The sequence below is a fragment of the Macrotis lagotis genome, chromosome 1 (assembly GCF_037893015.1).
Source record: "Macrotis lagotis isolate mMagLag1 chromosome 1, bilby.v1.9.chrom.fasta, whole genome shotgun sequence".
NCBI lineage: Eukaryota > Metazoa > Chordata > Mammalia > Peramelemorphia > Peramelidae > Macrotis > Macrotis lagotis.
In genome coordinates, this window is record NC_133658.1 from 266972977 (window position 1) to 266980744 (window position 7768).

At 38.9% G+C, this 7768-nt stretch overlaps 1 pseudogene; it reads right to left on the reverse strand.

The window, feature by feature from the left end:
• Nucleotides 1-3628: 3628 nt before the first annotated feature.
• On the reverse strand, nt 3629-4323 carry LOC141516077 (rho-related GTP-binding protein RhoN pseudogene; annotated as a pseudogene).
• Between the last annotated feature and the right edge of the window lie 3445 nt (nt 4324-7768).

Genomic DNA, 7768 nt, shown 5'->3' on the forward strand with positions numbered 1-7768 from the left:
AGTGGATCAAACTTGATGTATGCCTCTCAGCAGTTCAGAGAGCTAGGATGACCATAGGAGACCTGCTATGGACAACATTATTCACATATAAAGCAAGAAAAACAAACAAAATAAGAACTTAAAATCCCCTACAGAATCTGGATGAATACTACCTTCACTTTTTAAAAATTTCTCTTATGCCTTTCTTTCCTATATCATGTATTTTCCCTTAATCCTAATTCCTCAAACAGAAAATGATTAATCTATAAACATGTTATGTGTATGTATAATATTCACCAGACTGTTCACCACTGAGGGGAGGGGCCTGGGAAGGGTGCGTGCAAAGAAATTATCTAATTTTAAAATATGCATATGCATATGGATGAATGTTGAAAAATTTTCTTAACATGTAATTGGAAAAAATAAATAATAATTTGGAAAAAATAAAATAACAATAAAAGGGAAAAAAAAGAGATTCTCTCAAAACCCAGAAATTTGTTTATACCACAGTCATTACTCTTAGTTTTCCACAAATAAGCCTTCTTTGCCATATGTAACAAAATAAGTTAATAAATAAGTTACCTGACCTCTAACTGCCTGGGCAGATATGCAGTGCAGTGCATAGAGTACCAGGCCTAGAGTCAGGAGGACCTGAATTCAAATCCCTCCTCAAACACTTAGTAATTAGCTAGCTGTGTGATTTTGGGCAAGTCATCTAACCCCTTTGCCTTGACATTCCCCCACTCTCAATTAAAGATTGTTTAACAAAAAGGTAACCTCTAGTGTCTCAGTTTTATCATCTTCAAAATGCTCCTAACAATTGTACCTATCTCCCAGGGTTGCTATAAAGATAAAATGAGTTAAAAATTGCTAAAGCAATTAGAAAAAAATGATTCCAATATAAACTAACCCATCAATATGTCATAAATGCTCAATATTGAAAGGAAAACCACCAGAAATCATTTTGTAAAGCCTAGAATTCTTTGTATAAAGTTAATAATAACATCTGAATTTAAGATTGTTTGAAATTTATATTTTCCTATGTTTTCTTAAAGTGGAGTTTTCCTTACTGGTTTTGTTCCTAATTTTCTGCAATTTATTTCAAATATTGTGAAATAATCAGGCTCACTATTTCCAATTATTGTTTACTCTTTATTAATATGACTGACACTTTTCATTTACATATCCTGATACAAGAGTAACTAGAGAAAGTTTTTGGCCTAGAAGATATAGAATGAAAAATGGATATAGAATCAGAGGACTTATTTAACTACCTTGTCTGATCTTGGGCAAATTATTTCTTTGAAGTTCATTTTCCTCCTTCACTTGTAAAATTAAGCATATTGGACCAAGTTGCTTCTTAAGACATTTCAACTCTAATTCAATTATCCTTTGTACTGGAAACTGACTGTTAAAGAACATGGCAAATAATAAGTGATTTTAATTCATTTTGTGTCCATGAGTAAAATTAGAGAGGGAAAAAAGGAGAAAAAGAGGAGAGAAAGGGAGAGGGGAGGAATGAGACTTAGGTTGAATTCTGATGTCTAGGTTGCCTGTCTGAATTCTCTTTGTAATTCAGCATTTGCTGGCAAATAAATTCTAAGCAGAACCAGATTAAATCAATGCATGCTATCATCATGTAGTCACTGCAGGTGCACTGAGCTGCTTGTTTGGGAGAAGGGCTTTGAAACTTAAACTATTTTTTTTCCAGAATATCCAGTGATATCTCCTAAAATACATTTTACCACTAAAATGTATTACCATAATGTAGAAAGTTCAGAAGAATATGTTTAGGGATTTTGGAATTTAAAAAGTCTTCTGTGCAATAGATCTCTACACTGCTTCTTTCAATTTAAACTTATTTAGATTAAATCTAAACTTATTAAAAAATTCTAGGCAGTTCGTTAATAAATGATGAAGCAAAACAAATAATAATCAAGGAAGCCTGACCCATAGAAAGATCTAGAGCATTGGCTATAGTTTTTGCTGTGAAAGATACTTAGATTCAATCTCAACATCAAGTGAAAGTAACTTCCATTTCCTGCCAAAATCTCTATTCTTTTGTTTATGTTCAATAGACAGTCTTTGAAACATTTCAGAACCCACTGCATACTGTATTCAGTCCTTTTTGATTAAATGCACATTAATAAATCTATGGCTTATCCTAATGCAGGAGACAAGTTTAGAAGTAGTGTGTTTTTTTTCATGAACATGTTTTTTTTTTAACTGGATGGGAACATATCCTTTGTCCTGAATTTAGGGCATATGGCCTGTAGTTAGGGGTCAGAGAAAGCAGCAGGAGAAGCAAAAGAGGGGGTGGGAGATGGAGGTGAGGAAGGCTCCAGGACCACCAAGGGCATGATATGAAGATTTGGGGAAATGGAGGAAAGTTATCTTCTCCCAAGGATCTGGCCACTCCTCATCCCCCTCACTTTCATGTGTGTCTATGTTCTTTTTTAAAATTTATTGTTATTAAAGATATTATTTGAGTTTTACAATTTTCCCCCAATCTTGCTTCCCTCCCCTCTCCCCCCAAAGAAAGCACTTTGTCAGTCTTTACGTTGTTTCCATGTTGTACCTTGATCCAAATTGGGTGTGATGATAGAGATATCATATCCTTAAAGAGAAGAGAAGTCTAAGAGGTAACAAGATCAGACAATAAGCTATCTGGTTTTTTTCTAAATTAAAGGGAATAGTCCTTGAACTTTGTTCAAACTCCACAGCTCCTTATCCAGATACAGATGGTACTCTCCTTTGCAGACAGCCCACAATTGTTCCCGATTGTTGCACTGATGGAATGAGCAAGTCCTTCAAGGTTGAACATCACTCCCATGTTGCTGTTAGGGTGTACAGTGTTTTTCTGGTTCTGCTCATCTCACTCAGCATCAGTTCATGCAAATCCCTCCAGGTTTCCCTGAAATCCCATCCCTCCTGGTTTCTAATAGAACAATAGTGTTCCATGACATACATATACCACAGTTTGCTAAGCCATTCCCCAATTGAAGGACATTTAATGGATTTCCAATTCTTTGCCACCACAAACAGGGCTGCTATAAATATTTTTGTTCAAATAATGTTTTTACCCTTTTTCCTCATCTCTTCAGGCTATAGACCCAATAGTGGTATTGCTGGGTCAAAGGGTATGCACATTTTTGTTGCCCTTTGGGCATAGTTCCAAATAGCTCTCCAGAAGGGTTGGATGAGTTCACAGCTCCACCAACAGTGTAATAATGTCCCAGATTTCCCACATCCCTTCCAACAATGATCATTATCCTTCCTGGTCATACTGGCCAATCTGAGAGGTGTGAAGTGGTACCTCAGAGAAGCTTTAATTTGCATTTCTGTTCTATGGACATGCCTGTACCCATGCACACCTGCCTCTGTGCTCACCCTTAGGGCTCCTTACAGCATGGACACTGATCATATGATCCTCAGGGACCCTTCCAGTCTCCCCAGAGTTTATGAGTAAGTGACATCAAGGGAAGGTATAAGGTGTTGGGTGCAAAAGTCCCAGCCATCCATCCGTATCCTGAGCCAGGTTAAGCTAGATTGTCAGGATGAGTTCCTAGTGAGATATCATGGGTGAGTGTGATCCTCTCCCCAGAACTTCCCCTCAGGCTCATCTGGGTAGCTTTCCTCTTGGATCCCCTCACATGACACTGCAGCTCTTGGCTCCATCCTTTCAAATCTCAGCCTTGGCTCCCTTGTCTGGCCTCCCAGGCAGCTGAGCTGACCTTTGGGTTGACTTTTTTGAATGTCTCCTGGGATCACTGCAACAAAGCTCCCTATGATCAAGTCCAAGGGAGGCCACGGTGGCCACATGGAAGATATCTCAGACACTGCCCTCAGATGACTGGGATGAACATTCCACATAATACAGAGCCCCCACCTGCCAGGCAAGGATGATACCCTACTCATGGGTGACACGGGTGAGCCGCTGTTTGGAGAACTCCCTCAGTGTGGCTAGGTCTGTCCTCATGTCAAGTTTACAGCTGACCAGAACACCCTTAGCACTTGGACAGAACTCCTGGGTCTCTCCTTGCCACTTCTTGAGCATGCTGTCAAGTGTCTCTGGCCTGCTGATATCAAAGCAGATAAGGACAGCATCAGAGTCTGGGTAGGCCATAAGTTGGGTATTATCATAATAGGAGGAACCTGAGGTGTCCCACATGCTGAGCTGTATGCAGCGCTTGTTGATCTCAGAACTGGCTGCGTAGTTCTCAACATGGTGGGGACATAACTCCCGGGGTAGACGTCCTTGGTGAACACCTGCAGCAGCGCTGTCTTGTGGCACTCCGTGTCCCCCATCACCAAGATCTTGCAGCAGCTGCTCTGTCCCTTCATGGTCTCCACCACAAATGCCAGGCCCCCGGCCCCCGGCCCCTATTATCTGGTTTGTTGTGAAATTGTTTAAAAATGATTGCACACTTTCCACTTTTATTCATTTCTTCCATCTTAGTTTAAGTTTATACTTAAACTGGAGAATGAAAGTCTTTGTCAGCAAATTAACTTTTTTTCAGTCATGAAGGATAAATTTCCCTTTTAGGGTGATACAACTACATTAGTTTATTGAGGTTATATTTTAGAAATTGCAGTCTATCCAAGTCTTACTCATTAGGCACTGTATCAGATATTCTTAAGTTAGGGTCTGATTTTTTTTTTTAGGTTTTTGCAAGGCAAATGGGGTTAAGTAGTTTGGCCAAGGCCACACAGCTAGGTAATTATTAAGTGTCTGAGACCGGATTTGAACCCTGGTACTCCTGACTCCAAGGCCGGTACTGTATCCACTATGCCACCTAGCATCCCCTAGGGTCTGATTTTTAAAGGTAATTTAATTTTTTTAAAAATAAATTTGAAAATCAACGGGGGGCGGCGGCTAGGTGCCTCAGTGGATAGAGCACCGGCCCTGGAGTCAAGAGTACCTGAGTTCAAATCCAGACCCAGACACTTAATAATTACCTTAGCTATGTGGCCTTGGGTAAGCCACTTAACCCCATTTGCCTTGCAAAAAAAATCCTAAGAAAATAAAATCAAGAGGGGATGGAGCCAATATGACAGAATGAAGGCAGGGACTTTTCTTTACTCTCCCCAGAATTCCCCAAACAGCATTAAATGATACCTCAAAATGTATTATGAAGTGACAGAACAAAAAAAAAAGTGTATGGGGGGAGGTGAAACAATTTTCCAGTTCAACGCAACTTAGCAGGTCAGCAGGAAAGGTACAGCTCATTGGGACAGAAGTAGAGCAAGGTAGCAGCAGACCTTGGTAATATGTGCATCAGTGGATCCAGCTTCTGAAACTTTCAGTCCACAGATGCTAAGAGGCTCAGATCACGTAGAATAAAATTAAAGGAGACACTTTTCTTATTCCCTGGAACCAAGAGTATGTTACATTGCCCTTATATGGTTTCCAGTCTTAATTCCAGTATACAGAGGATCACTAGAAGGGACAGGGACCCTGTCCTGAATACCAGGGCTGAAAAGAGCAATTGTTGAAATTCACAGATTGGAACTGGTGCCAAGAAAAATAATGACCATTTTTCTAAGATCAAACCAAATTGGAACATCTAAACACTTACAGATCCCCAGAACTAGTTCCGAAAATAGCACTATGAAATACCTGAAGCTTGAAACAGTGTTTCCACCATGTTGGAAACAGTACTGAACTTTAATATAAAGTTAAAAGTTAAGAGATAGCCTGCAGGTTGTGGCAGGTAAGTGTGCAGTGGATAGAGCACCAGCCCTGGAGTCAGGAGAAACTGAGTTCAAATCTAGCCTCAGACACTTCATAATTACCTAGCTCTGTGACCTTGGACAAGTCATTTAAACCCAATGCCTTACAAAAACTAACTGAGGCAGTCAAGAAAGAACCAGAATGGCAGAAAAAAGACAGGACTCTCCTGATGTCTTAAATTCCCCCTTAAATCCCAAAATAAATTATGGAGTGGGAAAAAATCACAAAAGGACATGGTAAAACAACTTTCCCACCCAAGACAATTTGTAAGGTCATCAAGGAAAGTCTATTATACTGGGGAGTGACTGAAGCACTGGCAATATCAATCTTAGAAAACAATTCTTGAGAGGGACGGAATTAACAGAATTCTTTTCCCACAGATCAAAAGGGAGCTAGACAATTGATCCAAAGGAAATTACAGGGAATCATTGGGACACTCAGAGCAGTACTTTGTGGCAATGCCCATATTACAATTTGGCTTGAGTCACAGTATAAACTAAGTAGGAGCACTTTTTTCTGCCCCAGAACTGTGAGAGGCGTTACCACTTCACTGGGGCTTCAAACTCTACTGGAGCAGAAGAAAGTGTTCGCGGTAGTCCCAGACCAAGACACATGCCAGGAGAGTAGTAAGTACTTTTCCTTATACCATCTTGGAAGAACTGGAAGTTTACAGACCATAGAACTAAATGCACAAAAACTGAAGCTTGGGGAAAAGTTCCTTATGTCCCAGAGCAGAATTCTACTTTAAAGTAAAGTTAAAAGTCAAGAAATAGCAAAAATGGGTGCAGAACAAATAAAGATGCTGACTCTAGAAAGTTGCTATGGTAGTAGAGAAGATCAAAACACAAAATTAGAGAAAGACAACAAAATCAAAACTGTACAACAAAAGCAAAGAAAAATGTGAATTGATATCAGTCCAATGAGAGAACACCCTCCCCCCGCTAAAAAATACCAAAAAGTCAAATGAGAGAGGTGGTGGTAATTTTGAGAAATGATAGTGATGCAAGAAAATCTTGAAAGTTTCAACAAGTTCTTAAAGGAAGCAAAAACTATGAAGAAAATAACATCTTTTAAAGCTGAATAGGTCAGAATGATAAAAGGGTACACACACACACACACACACACACACACACACACACATACATACAGAGTAATGAATAGAAGAATTCCTTGCAAAACAGAACTGGCAAATTAGAAAAAATATAGAAAAAATGTACCACAGAAAACAAAACTTCTTAAAAAATAGAATTGAACAAATGAAAAAATAATTCTTTAAAAGTTAGAATGGACAAATGAAAGCTAATGACTCCATTAGACATCAAGAAACAATAAAAAAATTGAAAGAACAAGAAAATAGAAGAAAATGTGAAATATTTCAATGAAACAACTGTCATACAAATAATGGATCAAGAAGAGATCACTTGACTATTATTGGATTAAGGGGTGGCTAGGTGATGTGGTGCATAGAGCACCATCCCTGGAGTCAAGAGTAACTGAGTTCAAATCCGGCCTCAGACTCAATTACCTAGCTGTGTGACTAAATCCTATTGCCTTTCAAAAAAAAATTAAAAAAAAATTTAGGCTAATTTAAAGTCACAGTAAAAAGGAGTTTAGACATCATAATTCCAGAAATTATGAAGGAAAACTGCCACCTTATCTTAAAACCGGAATCTCACACAAAAGTGATACAAAAGAGCTTTTACAGCAGAAGGGAAGATAGGGAAGGTGGGGACTACCATGTGAACCTTACTCTCATTGTAACTGACTCAAAGAGAGCATAATATACACAGTTGAGTATAGCAATTTATCCTACTTTATAGGAAAATAGGAAAAGAAGTGGACAAGAGAAGGGGGTGGCTAAAAGAAGGGAGGAATAATTGAGGGTGGTAGTAGGCAGAAGCAAAACATTTTTGAGAATGGACAGGTTGAAATGAGAAAAAAGAGAGAGAAGGAGAGTGGGAGAGAGAGAGAGAGAGAGAGAGAGAGAGAGAGAGAGAGAGGAGAAGGAAGGACAGGTAGGGAGGGAACACTAAAACATTAAAAAAAGTCTTTATT